We start from the raw sequence: 20,869 nt of genomic DNA, 5'->3' as shown, positions 1-20,869 counted from the left end.
GTGGTTAGACTGTCTTGTTGGTCATGGCCATTGCTCATCACTGTGTGTCATAAACATTACTTACTACTTATCAGTTGATGTTGTCTAGAAATATTGGTATTGGTATATTATTGTCACTTGTACCGAGGTACAGTGAAGAACTTGTCTTGCATACTGTTCATACAGATCAATTCATTACACAGTGCATTTAGGTAGTACAGAGAGCATTGAGGTAGTACAGGGTAAAAACAATAACAATACGGAGTAAAGTGTCACAGCTAAGTGGAAGTGCATTGCAGGTAGACAATAAGGTGCAAGGTCAAACGAGTCCATCTCATCGTATAAGGGAACCGTTCAATAGTCATATCACAGTGGGATAGAAGCTGTCCTTGAGCCTGGTGGTATGTGCCCTCAGGCTCCTGTATCTTCTGCCTGATGGGAGAGGGGAGAAGAGAGAATGACCCGGGTGGGTGGGGTCTTTGATTATGCTGGCTGCTTCACCAAGACAGCGTGAGGTATAGACAGAGTCTATAGAGGGGAGACTGGTTTCTGTGATGCGCTGGGCTGCGTCCACAACTCTCTGCAGTTTCTTGCAGTCCTGGGCAGAGCAGTTGCCGTACCAAGCTGTGATGCATCCAGATAGGATGCTTTCTATGGTGCATCGATAAAAATTGGTGAGTGTCAAAGGGGACAAACCGAATTTCTTTAGCCTCCTGAGGAAGTAGAGGCGCTGGTGAGCTTTCTTGGCCATGGTGTCTATGTGGTTGGACCAGCACAGGCTATTGGTGATGTTTACTCGTAGGAACCTGAAGCTCTAAACCTCAGCACCATTGATGGAGACAGGTGCATGTACACCGCCCCCTTTCTTGAAGTCAATGACCAGCTCTTTTGTTTTGCTGACGTTGAGGGAAAGGTCGTTGTTATCACGCCATGTCACTAAGCTCTCTATCTCCTTCCTGTATTCTGACTCATCATTATTTGAGATACAGCTCATTATGTTAGTATCATCTGCAGACTTATAGATGGGGTTAGAGCAGAATCTGGCCACACAGTCATCAGTATATAGGGAGTGGAGTATAGTAGAGAGTAGAGTAGAATATACGTAGTGCCTTCAAGTACAGACCACTTTTTGAGGAGCTACCAAAGGAATTCATCATCATGCAATCATTAGTGAACATCCCCACTTCTGACCTTATAATGGAAAGAGGCCTCAATGAAACAGCTGAAGATAGATATGCTGCTAGGGCACTGCTCTGAGGAACACCTGCAGTGAGGACCTGGGGCTGAAATGATTGGCCTCCAACAACCACAACCATTTTCCTTTGTGCAAGGTATAGCTCTATCCTTCGGAGTGTTTTTTTCTTTTATACCCACTGACTTCAGTTTTCACCAGGACACTGAGATGCCACACTTTGTTAAAGGCTTGATGTCAAAGGCCTCATTTTACCTCTGGTAGTTGGCTCTTTTCTCCCTGTTTAGACTAAGATTGATTCAAGTTCTGGAGCTGACTGATAGTAGCAAAGACCAAACAGGGCAGTGAGCAGGTTTTTGTGAGTAATTGCCACTTGATAGCATTGTCATGATGTTTGCCTTTGAGTGTGAGTAGATTAACTGGGTGGTAGTCAGCTTGGTAATTTGTCCTGGCTTTTGTAAGCAGGGTATATCTAAACAATTTTCCACATTGTTAGGCATTGGCCAAAGTTGGAAAACTTTGGATAGAGGTATGACTACTTCTGGAGTGTAAGTCTTCAATGCTGCTGCTCGGATGTTGTTTGGTCCCATAGACTTTGCTGTATCCATGTTCTTCGATGTTTTGATATTGTTATGTGATTTGAATTGGCAGAAGAGCGGCTTCGACATTGAGGATCTCAGGAGGAAGATGAGATTAATCAGCTGGAGGTGGCATGGTAGTGCAGTTATAGAGCTGCTGTCTCATAACTCTAGTGCCGCAGGTTCAATCTTGACCTCCAGTGATGTCAGTGTGCAGTATGTATGTTGTCCCTGTGACCATGTAGATTTCCTCCCTGACATCCCAATCACACATAGGTTGGTAGGTTATTTGGCCACTGTAAATTGCCCCTAGTAGTGCAGCTGGGTGGTGGAACATGGGGGGTGGTAGTGATGGGAATAGGGGATGAATAGATTACTGGAAAATTAGTTGGTGAAAGGAATTGCTCTATGAACTGGTACAAAGTTAACAGAATAAAATGGCCTCTTATGTCATGAAGAAATACAGAAATTTGCTTGGCCCTTTTCACATCCTGGAAATTCTTTAGTCTTGCAGGGAGGGGGATATTCTTAGAGGCTCCTCCATCCATCAGCTTTTTAGTTATTCATCATCATTCATAATGAGACTTAGCAGACCTTTCATCCGATCTACTGTTTGTGGGATTGCTTAGATCTATCCATTATATGTTGTTCAGCACACACGTTAAAATTATGTCAACTCAGGATCTCATTTTTAAGAATGCCTGGTGCATGCCCTTCAGCACTCTGTCTATGTTGCTTGACCTATATCTACAAACTTCTGTGATCTCCAGGCTCCTCCAATTCTGGCCTTTGCACTTCTCTCTGCTAATGGAGTCTTTGCCTGTAGAATTCCATCCATTGATCTGCACACATCTCTCTCTCTTTCTTTGAGATGTTCATGAATATATACCTCTTTGACAAGTTGTCCTAATACTTCGTTGGTGGTTTCAGTCAAATTTGATTTGATAACGCTTCAGGAAGTTCCTATATTAAAAGTAGTATCAGGGCAGGTTTTTTGTTTTTGTTAACACCGACAATCACTTGTTGCTTTTTACAGGCACAGGGAGCCTTCTAATTCCTTGCCTCAATGGGCATTCTTCAATATTCAGACTTTGATCTTGACTATGGGTATGCTAATCAACTAAATAATCTTCACAATTGAGCCTGATCCTGTTTACACGAGAATCACGGGCCCATGGTCACAGCTAAGAAATCAAACTAATTTTCTATTCCTAAACCAGTGTTGTAAAAGACTCTGTAAATTTCCTATCTGCCCAAGATCAACTAATTTGAGAGAGAGAACCTGGACCTTTTTGATGCATACGGCTAAGCAACTCAGTATCATCGTCAGCCACAGGGAGTTCTATTATGTCAGTGTCCTTGACGGCTTGAATTACTGCTTCAAATTCCCCACCTCCCCCATCTTTTTTAAGACCATTTTAAAAACTCAGTTCCCCCCTCCAACTAACCATTTTGGCTCCTGTGTAGGAATTTGGAACTGTTTTTAATCTGAAAATGCCACATGAATGCCCAGAGTTATTGATCCATTTGTCAATTTCAGGCTGATTTCAGGCACTCAGAATTGCTGACTCTGTTATCTATTACCTGGAAGTTAAAGCACCAGAAAATAAATTATTATAAAGTGTAAATGATTCTTTAAAGGATAATAATAAGTAAAATTGCTGGAAAATGCAAATATAGCACTCTTTCCTATTGACCTTCTGTCTACTGAAGATCACGTTCAAAGATTTGATATCGACCAATTCATCCCTTTGTGTCATTGACTGACTTTCCAGTAGAACAAATGCTCAATGACTACACGCCTGCAGTAACATTTAAATCACTTTCCTTGAATACGGTACAGGAACTGAACAGTTTAAACTATGTATGTGAATTGCAGTACAGGGCAGGTCTGACAAAATCAATCTCCTCTTTCCAGCTCAAAGCTTCATCATATTACAAAACTGAACTTGGTAGTACTAGGCTTTTCCAAGAGTTTTCAGCAATCTAAGACTAGCTAGATGCAGACGTTGTGGGCATTAGCATGTGCCACTGAATGCCCATCAGAAGGATGTGGTGTAGGCAAATCATAATATCAATCACCATTCAACTTATTTGATGCTACACTGACGTTTGGAGGCTGCAGCTAACACCTTCTCTTAAACACGCTTGAGGCTTCTAATCTTCTCCTTAGACAGTCCATCAAGACTGAGGATAATTTGCTTCCATTCCAACGCCATTAATTCTGAGGTGACCAATAAGGCCTCTGTTAGACTATAGGTTGGCATGGGTGAGGCAGGAAGTACTTGGCAGAGCAGGCAGATAAGAGGTTTGGAAGCTGGCATCTACTTCTGTCACTAACGTGGAGTTGGTGTGTGCTCCTGCTGCATGGTCCTCGGTACCCAGTGTTTTCTTTTCCACTTTGAGCAGTCATGGACCAGGGAATGTAGGAGTCTATGACTCTATAATTTGTGTTGGTCAGGATGTTATCCTTTTTTCCCAAAGGGGCTTTGAAGACAATCTTGACTATTTTCCTCATACATCAACAGGAACAATAAACCAGTAATACATTTTAAAGGGATCATCTACTTACAGTTTGGATGCTGTTTGATTTCTTCTTACTGTTACTCACTTCTATGCCTGTTGTGTTTTCTAAAAGGTAGAAGAGAAGAACAAATTGAGGAAAGAGGAATGGAGGATGAGGTAACCTAGACAATTAATCATGCTTGTACATTAGCTGGGTGCCATCTTTTTCCCTTCCTGGTGTTCCTACCCAGAGACAACCAAGTGACCGCAGAATGGATTGTAGGAGGTTGCTAATTTTAGAGACTGAATTCTAGGTTCAAGTCCCACTTCAGATCTCTTAACAAAAAAATTCTGGCTGATGTGTAGTGAACCAACTGTGCCTGAGACTGGTGTAACAGTCTGTGGGATACTACATTTGAAGGTACATTCACCAGCTTTGAGCAGTTTTGTGTCACCATACAGGTTCCTGGGGTTTGATATCATTGAGGGTCAGTTGTGGCTCAAATGGGAGCATTCTTACCCAAGTTCTAGATTTAAGTCCCACCCCAGAGATTCTGGGCAAAAAAAAATCTAGGATGATACTTCAGTGCAGTCCTGCACTGTTGTAAGTGCTTCCTTACAGATGAAATGTTAAGCCTTGGCCCTGTCTGCTTTCTCAGTTGGCCAGATAAGACACCATGGCAATATTTTGAAGAACAGATGATTTACCCTGGCCAGCATTTCTCTCTCAACCATTATCACGAAAACATAGATTTTCACATTGTCATTATCAGATTGCTTTCTGTAAACAGTTTTCTATTATTGGCACCTCCTATAATGGAAGTCCTGTGCATAAATTAACTGTGGTATTTCTTTCATTACAATAGAGACAACACTTTAAAAGGAATTAATTGACCATAGAGAGTTTTGGGACATCTAAAAGAAGATATGAAACATACTATAAAAGTCATGCAAGTACTTCTTTCAGTGGTGTCTGGGACGACTAGTCTTCTGAGCATAAGTTTTTAGGGCCCACTGTTTCACTACAGAGACAGAGCAGCACCCCCCCTTTCCAGCTGATCCACCAAGGTCACTAGTGCCATGACTAGAAACTATAGAGCCCTCTCTCTTCTCAATTTTATCTTTTTTTTCACCATTTTCCAGATAAGCTACAGTTGTAGAAAGTCTGCTAGCATCTGCCACTTAAGCCACTCATGATATTAGGTCCCTGCTGAAACATACAGTCAATGAACAGCACAGTTAACACCAACTGGATGCCACCTTCATTTCAAATTAGTAGGTAGACATGCTTGCATTACACTGAATAAGTTACAGTTAATCATGCATAGTAATCTACAGGACTGCTTTTGGGGCCGAACAAATTTAGTCTTTCTTGTTAAAGAAAGGAGAAAATAAAGGGATGAAGGTATATTTTATTGCAATCCTAAATAAATTTACAAACTGCTTTGGCTGTTGGAAAAAAAACTACTATATTGTCTGCCCACCCCCAGTTGATCTCATGGTATATCTGTGGCTGACACGGGCATAAACTTGTGCCAGAATCGTTGCTACCTTCTGCCAATGCATTCCTACTCCTGAATGAAAATGACTAACCCATGCTGTAACGTATATTTATTTGGGCATTATGTGAAGATTATGTGAGGACATGGCTTTAGGGTGAAAGGGGAAAGGTTTAGGGGGAACATTAGGGGGAAGTTCTTCACTCAGAGTGGTGGAAGTGTGGAACGAGCTGCCATCTGACATGGTAAATGTGGGCTCACTCTTAAGAATAAATTGGAGAGATATATGGAGGGAAGAGGTCTGGAGGGCTATGGACCGAGTGCAAGTCAATGGGACTAGCAGAATAAATTTCGGCACAGACTTGAAGGGCCGAATGGCCTGTTTTCTGTGTTGTAGTGTTCTAAGGTTCGAAGGTCAGATCAGGTCTGGTACTTTCAACTTTCTTGTCACAGAGAGGGCTGCCTGTGCAGTTCACTGTAATACAGCATAGCTAGCTCAGATTCCTGAGATTTTGCTGGTAATTCAGTAGTAGGCAGGAAGAAGTCAAGCACTGGGATGAAGGGACATGGTGAGGAAATGGATTGGTGGGCTAGGTTAACACAAAGGGTTAAGCAATTATTTTCATCTTCTCACTAATTTTACCCTGCACCAGGCTGTGAGGACCTCGTTGTGTTGTCAGGCTGCAGGAAAATCATGAATTTTGGCCAAGGTCAAGTATGTTGCTTATTCTCTATAAATATTCTGGACTGCAATCCAAGGATATGCACCGAGAGTTCTGTGGCTTCCTGCTGTGTTCTTAGGGTGTGGATTTATGTTAACTGTTGGTGTAGAGGGGGATCTTCAGTAATAACCAGGAACTGGTCTAATGCAACAGTAGCTTGCTCTTTCAAAGCAGCCAGGCCTGCTAAACTGGCAGATTGCCAAGGAGCCTGCAACACTGCCAGACACTTCTGCCTGTGGGATTTCCCAGGTAATGGACATTTTGACATGACCTTCAAGAACACCGCTGGCTGCATGAAAATGCTGCAGATCTTCAGAGCAAAAGGGAGTGAGGTGCCACTGTTGGTTCTGAAGGCGAGAATGTGCCAATTCTCCTCACCCAAAGAGACCAGGCTGTGACCACACACATGTACAACTCTCACATTCTGTTGTGGCTGTTGTGACCTTCCTTGCCTGAAGCATTAAGGGAGCAGGAAACTACATCAAACCTAACAGTTGCTTTGGGATTTGACTGAAAAAATGACAGGTGAAAGTGATGGTTGAAGTGGAAAGGAAACTGTCATTCCTCCAGCCTTGCAATTGCAAGATGTTCACAACAGCTTCCCTCCTCCTGATGAGGCTCCAGGCAGAGCCATCAGGAGCTGAAGGAAGGAAGGTCTGGCCACAGCAAGCATCAAGCCCCTAGCCCCAGTCATCAGCTCCCAACCTCTAGCCTGGGAAATAGGGTCAATGGAAGAGGACTCTTCAGAAGTGTGGCAGTAAGTATCCTGAATGCTTTCTTCATCACTCTATCTACCTGTGTAACTACTTCCAGGAATCTTTGGACTTGTACACCAAGGTCCCTCTGTCCCTCAATAATCTCTAGCATCTTACCATTAACAGTATTTAGTCCTCCTAAAGGTCATCACCACACTTATCAGGATTAAATTCCATCTGCCATTATCTATCCACCTGATCAATTTTGTCCTGTAGTCTAAGAATATTCTCCTTGCCATTAACACTAATTTTCGTTCATCTACAAATTTACTAATCATACCTTCAACATTCATATCCAAATCATTAAATGTATGTAACAAACAGCAACTGGTCCATGGTACACCACTGGTCACAGACTTCTAATCCACTATCACCAAGCCAACCCATTACCAAGCCAATTTTGGATCCAATTTCCCAGCTTGCCTTGAATCCCATTGGCTCTAACCTTTTGGACCACAAACAAAAAATGAATGCTGGAAGAATTCAGCAGGTCAAGCAGCACCTGTGCAAGCAAAAGGTGTAAATCAACGTTTCGGGTCGAGACTTTGCATAAGGATTGAGAGGCAACAGAAAAAATTGCCAGTATATAGCAGTATGTAGGGAGTGGGGTGAGACAGAGTCTGGTAGGTTATTGGTGGAACCAGATGGAGAGGAAATGATGGGCAGATGGAATGCAGTGGGGTGGGGTGGGGTGGGGTGGGGTGGGGTGGCGAGGGCGTGGCGGGAGGTGTCGAGAGGGTTGAACAACAACCTCACTGCCCCATCAAACCGTTTTGTTATCTCTTTGAAAAATTCAATCAAATTGGTCAACAGGATCTTCCCCCTAACAAAGTCATGCTATCTTTGGTTAATCCCATCCTTTTTCCAATAACTTCCTGACAATCAACATTAAACTCTCCAACCTGTAATTACCTGCCTTATCCCTGCTGCCTTTCTTGAATAAAGGTACACATTTCCAATCCTATGGGACCTCAGCTGTGACCAGTGAAGATTTAAAGAATTCTACTGGGACTCCAGCAATCTCCCCCCATAGCAGCCTACGGTACAACTCATCAGGCCCTGGGGACTTATCCACCAACTAAGTCACCTAATATCTCCTTAAATGTTCTATAATTCACCACTCCCTACCTGAATTCTCCAAACACAATATCCTTCTCCTTAGTGAATACAGATGAGAAGTATTCATTTAAGACTTCACTTAGATCTTCTGGCTCCATGCACAGATTGCTCCTTTGGCTGCCTATAGACCCTAATCTTTCCCTGGTTACCATCTTACACTTATAAACTGTTTTTTTCCTAATTTTGCTGTCAGTGATATTTCACAAATCCTTTTTGCCCTCCTAGTTTTGTTTTAGGAACATACCCCACCCCCTAGACTTTCTATACTTTTGACAGGCCTCCCAGTTTTCAATTTCTATACCTGCCATATGCTTCTTTTTGTTTCTTTATATACTGTTTCCTTAGCGTCCCTAGACATCCAGTGTTCCTCGAGTCTGCTGTCCTACTCTTAACCTTTACACAAACACATTGGCCCTCTCACTATTTCACTTTTGAATGACTCCCACTTGTTGGATGTAGACTTATCCACAAGTGGTTGCTCCCAGTCTAGTTTTGCCAGGTCCTGTCTTATAGTATTAACATCTGCCTTCTCCCACTTCAGGATCTTAATTTCCAGTCCACCCTTATCCCTTTCCATAACTACCTTCAAACTTGAGTTTTGATCACTATCTCCAAAATGTTCTTCAATTGACATTTCAACGACTTGGCTAGCTACATTTCCTAAACAGGTTCTGTAGGCACAGTCAGCAGCAGCCTGCTAGCAACAGCCAGAGCAACAATGGAAGTATGGGTTTTAGCATTCGGAGGACAAAGGTTTTGTGCTGCATACTGCCACTACCATTTCCCCAGGGCAGCACCCCATCAATGCCAGGAGCACTTTTAAGGACAGATTGCTGAACTCCTGTAACATTCTAAAAGTTACTTTGAACTAATGCAATGCTAAGATGGAAGCAGTCCATGCTTACACTGCAGCACTCAAACAAGAGGTGGCCCCTGCTCGTGCTGGGAAGGAAGCTGAGCTGCCAGCCATGAGAAACTGCATTATGCTTGGTTCCACAAATGTGTTGAAGGAGTAGGGCACCAAATCCAAGCTGGAAAGCAAGGTTTCCAAGCGCTCTGAATGCTATGTGCCAAGCTGTGCTGGATACCTCCACACTCAATTATACTGACCTTATGCATTCAGGCACATTTCCCAACATGGTGTGTACAGCCACAACTATTTTTTGTAGCTTGGCCCACTAAAGTTGTCAAAAGCTGGTACATTCTTAGGCTGTTCTCTGATTATTCCTGCCTTGTTCCTTGCCTGCAGCATACTTTTTTTTCCTGTGTTATGCCAAGTTCAAATCCTTCCTCTGCACTTTTCTCCCTAACTTGTGCACTGCCTTTATCTGGATTGGCAGCCGCTTAAGTGAAATTGGAGAAAAATGTATATCCATCACTGACTCTTTGACAAATTCCTGGCGAGGTTCTAGTTATTGGCTATAGTGAGAGAAAGTTGTGAAATAGCATTAGAAGCTCAGCTGCAAGCACTCGTCTTCTGTTCAGTAGATTCTGGGTTCTAAGTCTCATGCTGAGAACAGTAATGATTGCAGTGCTAAAATGAAGAGCTGGGATATTATTCCTGGTGATCTGATGAATATTTCTTCTTCAAACAATATTTATATAAAACAAAAACAGATTATATAGGCATCATTCCTGCTTGTAGGAATGTGAGGTGTGCAAATTGGCTGTTGCATTTCCTACATGCAAAAGTGTCTAAATTTTAAAAGTTTATTGACTGTAAAGTGCTTTGGCACATTCTGGAAATGTGTACGAAAATGTACCAGTGCAAGTCTCTTTCCTTATGGCATTTCCAGCCTGTGAAAAACAAGCAGGTGTAGGTTTTGAGGAAATGAAATGCAGGTTGGATTAGATACAAGGACATTTTCATTCACAATGTTCTGGCCTGGCCACCGGCAATAGCCTCAGCTACAGCCATCCTAATAAAGGCCCACACCACCTCCTCTATGGGGATAGGACAGGCAGAATCAAGAAAGGAATCATAAAACAGTTATGACATGGAAATAGGCCATTCTGCCCTAGAAGGCTCTACTGGCTGCTAGTGGAGAAATTCTGTCACTCATTGGCTCTGTCCTTCCCTATAGCACTGCCAATTATGCTCCCTCATGCCTATCCAAATTTTTGTTGAAAGCCTTGACTGATTGTTTCCATGCATGTAGTGAATTTCAGCTCCTAACCACTCTGCACAACTAAGTTTTCTTTACAATTCCCTTGCATTTTTCAACCAAAATTTAAAACCTACCATCCTGGTCCTTGCACCATCTGCTAATGGGAACAGTCATTCCCCTCCAGTTCACTAATGCTGCCTCCAGTTCAGCACCATCTAGCCCTGCTAGAGAAGGGAGATGTCCCTGTAGAGATCTTCAATGTTAAATACTCATCAGTGTCTACGAAATATGAATTGTGGGTGTGAGACTTGCATCAATATTAAATTTGTGAAGGTGAGATTAAGTATATGGATACTACACATAAGCATAGTCGTGCAGCTGGTATGATGTGACATTTGATGATACATTCACTGACCTTGAACACTCCTGTGAAGTCAATAAACTGCTTAAGATACAGCATCCTAAATATCCAAATGAATGTAGTATTAAAGCTTTATGCTCCAACTACTATATTTCAGTGTAATTTTAGAGGCAGAGTCAAACATGCATCTGCAGCTTGCAGTGTGGGTTTGGCACTACTGACCAGAGGCAAATTCCTAGGCATACACATGGGTGAAAAATTAAGGCAACATTCAAACTCTTGTTTTCTTTTACATCTAAAAAGGTACAGTTCATATTTTCTGTTCCATTTTCTGCTCCTCTAGGGTATACTGCAGCCATATCCTGGTGACCTGCTGCCGAACTTCCCCCCTCAACCTCTCGGCACAAACTACCTGGGAGTATTTAGGGGCATTACCTATGGTTGCTTGCCTATAATCTCTCACCATGTTAGAGAGAGCCTAGTATATGAAGGGTTGGTGGTGGGGGGGGAAAAATCAAAAAAAGGCGCCTCATCATCTTCCCACTGTAGTGACCTGCAACGCTGCAGGACTATCGTTATCCAGGAAGATGTATTTTGGCCAAAACCGAATTTACACCTCAGATGTTATCTGACTGGTGCATTACAAAGCCGTACTACTACTCACCTGTCTTGGCTGAAAACTCTAACAATCTGTTAAGTTGTTTAAATTCATTCTCTACATGCCCTGAACACTAAATGTGATGTAACTATTACCTTGGGTGTACGGTGAGTTTACTTCTGCTATGTCTGTTCCATTCATTGTATACTGCTTTCTCATTATCTTTAATTCAGACAGGGATCTTTAATGTGCACCTGAACAGGCAAAGATATCTTGCTGCTTAAACTAGGATTGCCAGTCTTCCAGCAGTGCACTGGAGTGTCCAGGCTTTAACTATTAATCTTTAAGACATTGCTGCATGCAGCCGGAAAAGGTGGTCACAAAGTATTTTTTTAAGAAAAAGTGTGCTTTTCTTTAAAAAAAGTCAACTTTGAAATATTGGAAGTGGGAAAATAGGTAATTAACTGATAAGGTAGGACAAGAAAGTGTTTTGCCATTGGTGTAGGAAGGCAGGAGGACAGTGTGTCAAAGATGATGATTGATAGAAATTATAAAGAAAATGCTGGAAATGCCAGTCAGATAACATCCATGGATATGGGAAAAAAGGAGTTAAAGTTGGTTCATCATCAACCTGAAATTTTAACTCTCTTTCACTCCACAAGTACAGACTGACATGCTGAGTAGAAAATGACGAGGGGGGTGGGCAAAGAAATAAAAACAAGTTGTAATACTTCTATAAATATGTAAAAAGCAAAAAAATTAGTGGAGGTTAATGTGGATCTCTTACAGATCGACACAGGAGAATAAGAAAATAGCAGGGAAATTAAACAAATATTTTGTGCCCGACTTCACAGAAGACAAAACAGAAAAGCTTCCAGAAATAGTGGAGAACAACATAGAATGGGGAGGCATAGTGACCCAGCACATAATGCTGCTGCCTCACAGCTCCATTGACCTGGTTTAGTTCTGACTTCCAGTGCTATACAGAATTTGCATATTCTCCCTGCGACTGCATGCATTTCCCCACTGCCACTCCAGTTTCCACCCACATCCCACAGGCATGCTGGTTGGCAGACTGATTGGCTATTATTGGTATTGGTTTATTATTGTCACTTGTACTGAGGTACAGTGAAAAGCTTGTCTTACAAACCGATCGTACAGGTCAATTCATTACACAGTGCAGTTACATTGAGTTAGTACAAAGTGCTTTGATGTAGTACAGGTAAAAACTAATAGTACAGAGTAAAGTGTCATAGCTACAGAGAGAGTGCAGTGCAATAAGGTGCAAGGTCACAACAAGGTAGATTGTGAGGTCATATTCCATCTCATTGTATAAGGGAACCATTCAATAGTCTTATCACAGTGGGGTAGAAGCTGTCCTTAAGTCTGGTGGTATGTGCCCTCAGGCACCTGTATCTCTCTGCCTGATGGGAGAGGAGAGAAGAGAGAATGTCCTGGTGGGTGGGCTCTTTGATTATATGGCTGTTTCACCAAGACAACGAGAGGTATAAAGACAGAGTCCAAGGAGGGGAGGCTGGTGTTCGTGACGCACTGGCTTGTGTCCACAACTCTCTGCAGCTTCTTGCGGTCCTGGGCAGAGCAGTTGCCATACCAAGCCGTGATACATCCAGATAAGATGCTTTCTATGGTGCAATTGGTAAAAGTTGGTGAGAGTCAAAGGGAACAAAACCAAATTTCTTTAGCCTCCTGAGAAAGTAGAGAGGCGCGGTGAGCTTTCTTGGCCGTGGTATCTACGTGATTTGACCAGGCAAGGCTGTTGGTGATGTTCACTATCCCAGGAACTTGAAGCTCGCAACCCTCTCGACCTCAGCACCATTGATGTAGACAGGTGCATGTACACCGCCCCCTTTCCTGAAGTCAATGACCAGCTCTTTTGTTTCGTTGACATTAGAGGGAAAGGTTGTTGTCATGACACTATTCCACTAAGCTCTCTATCTTCTTCCTGTACTCCGACTCATCGCTGTTTGAGATACGGCCTACAACGGTGGTATCATCTGCAAACTTGTAGATGGAGTTAGAGCAGAATCTGGCCACACAGTCGTGAGTGTATAGGGAGTACAGTAGAGGGCTGAGGATGCAGCCTTGGGGGGCACCAGTGTTCAGAATAATCGTGCCGGAGGTATTGCTGCCTATCCTCACTGATTGCGGTCTGTTTGTTATAAAGTCAAGGATCCAGTTACAGAGGGAGGTGTTGAGTCCTAGGTCTCGGAGTTTGGTGACAAGCTTGCTTGGAATTATTGTATTGAAAGCAGAGCTGTAGTCAATAAACAATAGTCTAAAATATGTGTCTTTACTGTCCAGATGCTCCAGAGCTGAGTGTAGGGCCAGGGAGATGGCATCCACTGTAGACTTGTTTCGCCGATAGGCAAATTGCATGGGTCCAGGTTGTCTGGGAGGCTGGAGTTGATGCGTGCCATGACCAGCCTCTCAAAGCACTTCATGATGGTGGATGTCAGAGCCACGGGTCGGTAGTCATTTAGGGATGTTACCTTGCTTTTCTTTGGTACCGGGATGATAGTGGTATTATAAATTACCCCCCGCGTTGGTAGGTGGCAGGAGAATCAGGAGGGAGTTGACAAGCATGAGAGAGAATAGGTTACAGGGATACATAGTGGAGGATGCAATTGCTCTGAGACCTGGTACAGACCTGATGGGCTGAACAACCTCCTTCTATACCATATGAGAATATGAGGAGGTCAAAGAAATTGTAAAAAAAAATTAGGACCGGAGAAGTTAATGGGATTTATTGGCAATAAATTCCCAGGACCTGACGATCTGTGGTGTTGGGTTATGAAGGAGTTGGCTGCGGACATTGTTTGTCACCTTCCAATGTTTCATCGATTCCAGAATGATTTCCGCAGATTGGAAAGTAACAAATGTAACTATTATTTAAGGAAGGAGGGAGAGAGGAAACTGTAACCTATAGGTCGGTTAAAGCCTAACAGCAGGATCAGGGAAAATGCTGGAATTGTGTCCAGTTTAATTAAGCATCAGTGTTTGGTCCTTAATTATTTAAAATTTGTATTAATGACCTGGGGGAAGGGGCAGAGTGCAAGGTATCCAGCTGTGCTGATCACTTGAAAATAGGTAGGAGGACATGTTGCATTGAGGATATTAGGACACCGCAAATGCATATGGATAGGTTGAGTGAGTAGCCAAAAATCTGGCAAATGGAGTCAATGTGGGAAGTGTGAAGTTATACACTTCAATGAGAGGAATCTAAAGGCAGATAATTACTTAAATGGGGAAAGATTGCAGATGTGCAAAATACAGAGGGATCTAGCTGTTCTTGTGCATATATCGTAAAATGTTAACAGGTAGTTGCAGCAAAGGGCTAGGAAGACAAATGGCATATTAGCCATTAGTGCGAGTTGAGAAATAGGGAAGTATTGTTACAATTGTACAGGGTACTAGTAAGGCCACACCTGGAGTACCTTGCACAATTTTGATCACATTATTTAAGCACAGATATAATGGCTTTAGAGACAGACCAAAAAAAAGATTCATTAGGCTAATTCCTGGGAATGAGAGGGTTGCCTTATCATGAGTGATTAAAATAAATTAGATCTACGTTTAGATGAATGAGGGAAGATCTTATTGAAGCATACAGGATACTTACGAGGTATGACAGGGTGGATGTTGAGATGTTTTCACTAGTGAGAGAATCTTAAACATGGAGACAATTACAAGAATGGGGAGCAGTTATTTAAAACTGAGGTGCACAGGAACTACAACTTGCAGAGAGCGTGAAACTCAAATAATCTACTTCAGAGAGTTGTGGAGGTTTGATTATTGGGGGTACTTAAAGAAGGAAGTAGATAAAATCTTGAAACATCAGAGAATTGAGGGCTTTAGAGAACTGGCACAGAAGAGGAGATGACTATGGGAAATCAGCCATGATCACACTGAGTGGCAGAGCAGGCTTGAGGGGGGAGGTGACATCCTCCTGCTCTTATCTTCTTACATTCTCATGAGAGGCAATAAATAGACTAGATAGAACACTACAGCACAGTACAGGCCCTTTGGCCCACAATGTTGTGTCGACATTTTATATCCTGCTCTAAGATCTACCTAACCCTTCCTTCCAACATGGCCCTCCATTTCTCTATCATTCATGTGTCTATCTAAGAGTCTCTTAAATGTCCCTAATGTATCTGTCCCCACAACCTCTGCTGGCAGTGCATTCCACACACCCACCACTCTCTGTGTAAAAAAACTTACCCCTGACATCCCCCTTATATCTTCCTCCAATCACCTTAAAATTATGCCCCCTCATGTTAGCCATTGTCGCACTGGGAAAAAGTCTCTGACTGTCCACTCAATCTATGCCTCTTATCATCTTGTACACCTCTATCAATCCACCCCTCATCCTCCTTCTCTCCAAAGAGAAAAGCCCTAGCTCGCTCAACCTATCCTCATAAGACATGCTCTCCAATCCAGAAAACATCCTGGTAAAATCGTCCTCTGCACCCTCTCCAAAGCTTCCACATCTCTTCCTATAATGAGGCGACCAGAACTGAACACAATACTCCAAGTGTGGTCTAACCAGATAGTAGAAAACTTTTCCCCATAGCAGAAGTGTCTAAAACTAGAAGGTATACGTGTAGGGTAAAGGGAAAAGGTTTAGAGGGGAGCAGGGGAAGAATTTTTTTTCACCTGAAGGTGGTTGGAATCTGAATCTAAAGGTCTGAGGGGCTGGTGGAGGATGTACTCTCACAACATCTAATACACACCTAGACAAGCATCTTAAATCACCAAGGCATACAAGACTACAGGCTAAACTCTGGCAACTGGGATTGGTATAGGAGTATTTAATGATAGGCATGGACATAGTGGGCCAAATGACCTGTTTCTGTGCTGCATGAATCCATATTATTAAGGAGGTGACAAAAGTGCACTTAGAAAATAATAGTAGGATCGGGCAGAGTCAACATGAATTTATGAAAGGGAAATCACATTTGATAAATCTGTTGTAAGCAGTAAGGGTGAACCAGCTGATGTGGTGTATTTGGATTTTTGAAAAAGGCTTTAACAAGGTGTTTCACAAGAGCTTATGAATCAAAATTAGAACCATTGTACTGGCTGGATTGAGAATTAGCAGGCAACCAGGAAACAGTAGGAATAAACAAATCATTTTGGGAGCCGTAAGCAGTGGGGTGATTCAGAAACAGGTGCTGGGGCCTTCAGCTATTTGCAATTCATATCACATCATGCAGACTGTGAGGAGGATGCGGAGAGATCCGAGTAATAAGAAATTGACTCACTCAGCATGGTAAATGGCATTCTACCATGTTTCTTCAGTTGCCGTTATTAGTGTGGTTACAGAACACTCCTGATATGCAGATAGATTAAACTATGCATTGCAGCTGTGTAAAAAAGATTGTGATACACCATGTCTGTTTTACACTTGTAAGCAATTTCATTAACAGTCACATATCTGAATGCAGCAGTATAAACCTCCTCCTCTATACCAAAGCTTACCTAAAAAACTTGCAATAAGGGCTCTTATTTAGTGCCAACAGCATGTTTAATAGTGCCAAGGTAAATTACGCAGGTGTGGCAGCTGCTTTCATTGTTGCAGAACCTACCATGTTTCAACTAAAAAAGTTTAATGTCTTGCCTGTTGGGTAACATTCACAAGTTAAACCATGATTAATATCTACACACTGAATGATGCTTTCCCTTAAAAATCCATAACACTTGATGCAAAGTATTTGAACAAATGCTACAACTGCCATGTTGTTCTGCCACTCATGTGATTCTTTTCCCTACTTGTTTGTTCTTACAATAGTTAACCAGAACAACTCTAACAGAGGGATTCCCTCAGAGAAATAGAAAAATTTGAGGAGGGTCACACACTGAGGTAACATTTCTGCTGTATGGCACCACTTCTCTGGGACAGCCCTGCTCCTGCTTAATGTTGGGGACTGAAAGGGATAGGATTATGTGAAAAAAAAATTAGCAAAATGATAGCCTATCCAGGAAAGTACATTGATCAGTACATTGATCAATTCCAACTGTTGTGAGCTGACTGAAAAGTTGCCCTTCTCCTGTTGATGCTTCATCGGTTGTACCCTATTGCACACCCTGAAATGTTTAATGTCAATATAAATTGGAGTCTCATTAGGGATACCTCACTGAATAATTGCATGTTTCTCCTCGGCCTGAAGGAGAACGAGGGGGGACCTGATAGAGGTATATAAGATGATGAGAGGCTTTTCCCCAGGGCTGAAATGGTGGCCACAAGAGGATATAGATTTAAGGTGCTGGGGCATAGGTATAGAGGAGATGACAGGGGTAAGTTTTTTTTTAACTCAGAGGGTGGTGGGTGTGTGGAATGGGCTGCCGGCAACGGTGGTGGAGGCGGATACGATAGGGTCTTTTAAGAGACTGTTGGATAGGTACATGGAGATGAGAAAAATAGAGGGCTATGGGTAAGCCTAGTAATTTCTAGGGTAGGGACATGTTCAGCACAGCTTTGTGGGCTGAAGGGCCTGAATTGTGCTGTAGGTTTTTTTATGTTTCACTGGCTTCAAATGTTAGCCCCTCAAGTCCTCTAACCCATTGAATGACAATCCAATCAGGATGTTATGTACATTGCTCTCAGCTGCTGTGGCAATAATGCTGATGAGACAGCTGCAAGGTTGAGCAGCACTCTGAAGGGATCAAGAGCTCAACCAATGCTCGACACTAGCAGAGTTTAGCTGATGCAAGGAAAATGTATTTTGCGCAGAGGTCATAGTTGTTTAAGCAAAGTGCTGCTGGAGAGGAAATACTGATTGTTGGCCTCAAGCCACTGACATTATAGGGTCAGGGAATCATTTCCTGCCAAGCTGTATTCAGTGTTGGTGGTCCTGCAGTGATGGATGTAAAGAATTAGCATGTTATCTTGGCTCTCCTGGCTGCTTAGTAGTGAAGTATGCTGGTGTTAAGGAATGGAATGTGGATTGGGGACTATAATTTTGCAGCTGTCCCTTTGTCAATAAGTCTATTAATGCCAGTGTGGTCAAAGCCTTCCTCTTCTGCCCTGCTGGTGTTCTGCTGGAACTTCCCCGGTCCTGCTGATCTTCTTGCTTCTGCTGTTATTCAGCTTGCTCATCAAATCCTTCAGGTCTTCCTATCTTTCTGTTCTTTTTCTGCAACCATCTGCTAAATTTGGATAGCTAGGTTGTGCAAAGGTAACACACAACTTGTCAGCATATCCATGATGATACTCCTGGACTGATGCAGACACTGGGACCTCATTTTCATAAGGATAATGGGATTTTCCATGACAGTTCTAATGCTTGTGCTGTTCTTATTGCAGAGGCATTCAACAATGGTAGAACCAAGTGGTCAAAGCCTCACACGCCTCCCCTTCTCTTCAGGTGTTGTTGGTTGTGGAAACAGTCTAAGGATGAAGACATTATGTGCTTCGTGGAAGCATGGTATTCACCATCATGAAAGTCTTCTGCTAATTGACAACCACTTGGACCTTTAGGAAGTGGAACCCCTTTACGTTGAAAATCCAGCTTAAGGGGAGCCCTACACTCGTAGGAAGTCAGCAACGATAACATATCCTAGTGCCCAAGATGCTATCTGTTCCTCATTGAGACTATTTCATTGCAGTTTCAATGTAGCTACAGTACTTGGTCCTCTCTCCGATTCCACAATGAGCTTTGAAAAAGGGGAAAGTTTCAATCTGCTGATGTCAGTAGAGTGTCTCTTTAATAGACATAAATGCAACAAAGTAGAATAATGTGGTCCTAGATGTACTGTTCATTAGAACAGTCCTAAGTTATACCTAGAAGCTCCAATTCATATTGGTAAGGGCAGGGATGGCCGTTGTGTGAATTGCAATGTCAGGAAGTACACACCTGACAACAGAGAAACATCACTGAACCGTGCACAGAGCTGCCCAGTCCAATTTCTCAAGCACAATTTCACTAAGAATGAGGATCCTACCCAATTTAAATACTTTTGTGCAATTTGTGCATGAAAAGCAAGTGTGAATTAAGCTAAGTTTTCAGACATGCATCTTTGCTTTGTTTTTCGTTGTAACCAGACAAATGCCTCTATAAAAAAACTTGACAAACATCACAGCTTTATCCAATGCTCACTCCTCTGACACTGTAATTAAAACCATCAGCTTCCAGATGGCCATCTCGATCCATTTGTGACAGTCACTGCCACACACTGCACCACTGTGATAACAATCTAATGTTTAGAAAGACCGTGCGTGTCCAATATTTTGTGACGAAAATATATTGTGTTAGAAGAAACCACAAAAGACTTCTGTTTCATGCTTTGTACCCTTGTCATTCCAAATGATACACATTTTGTAAAGAGTATTATAGTTGCAGACTGAGGTCTGAGATGGAATTGAACCTCAGTCACTGGCGCTGTAATAGCATTACGCTAACTGCTACGCTGCCATGCACAGTTGAATGTCCAAGAACAAAGGGGTACCTGTAATCTATCAGTTGCGCAGCAAGTAGTTGTAACTTACTTCCCAGTGTGGGTTTAATTAAGAGTGGCATGACTAGAGAGGGCGATAACAGCCTTCATGTCATGCTCCTATTATTACACAGGCCTCCCTGATAAATCTACCACAAGACCAAGGTCACTGGATATTGCTAAATCAGAACAGTAAATGTTCACAATAGTAAAAATAAATTAACAATGCAACAAAAGTGTAGGAGTAGGGAGCTGAGGCTTTGGCTCAAGAGGCTTTGGCGAGAAGGAACAGGTAAGCTTTTTATTTTCCTCTTAATCCATGACCTTTGAGTTAGTGTAGATAAAATGGCAGTCAGGACAGCGGAATGCTACTCCTACAAAATGTAGGAAGTCAGGGAACCTTACGGTCTCCCTAATGACTACATCTGTGGGAAGTGCACCCAGTTACAGCTCCTGACAGACTGGGTCAAGGAACTGGAGGTGCAGTTGGATGTACTCAGGATCAACCAGGAGGCTGAGGATATCATAGATGAGAGTTTCAGTGAGGTGGTCACACCTCAAGTGCAGCCTACAGATAGATGGGTGACCACCAGGAGAAGTACAGGGAGTAGGAAGACAGTGCAGGGTTTCCTTGTGGCCATTCCTCTCAGCAACAGGTATACCCCTTTGTATGCTGTTGGGGTTGGGGGGGGGAGTGAATGACTTATCAGTGGCCGGCAGCAGTAGCTGGGTCAGTGGCACTGTGCCTGGCTCTAAGGCAAAGAAGGGAAGGGTGAAGTCAGGCAGAGCAATAGTGATAGGGGACTTGATAGTAAGGGGTGCAGATAAGGTGTTTCTGTGGCTGCAAGCAAGACTCCAGGATGGTGTGTTCCCTCCCTGGTGCCAGGCTCAAGGGTGTCTCACAGCAGGTACAAGACATTCTAAGAGGGTAGAGGGTGAGCAACCAGAGGTTGTGGTCCATATAGGTACCAATGACCTAGGCAGAAGCAGGGATGA

The 20,869-nt window shown here is 42.8% G+C and overlaps 1 protein-coding gene across 2 annotated transcripts in view; it reads right to left on the bottom strand.

The window, feature by feature from the left end:
* The window catches only part of st3gal2 (ST3 beta-galactoside alpha-2,3-sialyltransferase 2), a 229,283-nt gene that overhangs the window by 130,881 nt on the left and 77,533 nt on the right, over positions 1-20,869 (bottom strand). For both annotated transcript variants that reach the window (XM_052028584.1, XM_052028585.1), the window contains exon 2: positions 4,322-4,380. The gene's annotated coding sequence lies outside the window, so the exon portion shown is untranslated. The remainder of the gene's footprint in view (positions 1-4,321; positions 4,381-20,869) is intronic.

The sequence above is a fragment of the Pristis pectinata genome, chromosome 13, assembly GCF_009764475.1.
Source record: "Pristis pectinata isolate sPriPec2 chromosome 13, sPriPec2.1.pri, whole genome shotgun sequence".
NCBI classification, from domain to species: domain Eukaryota; kingdom Metazoa; phylum Chordata; class Chondrichthyes; order Rhinopristiformes; family Pristidae; genus Pristis; species Pristis pectinata.
Note: the sequence above shows the minus strand (reverse complement) of the source record. Positions and strands in the feature narration are given on the sequence as shown.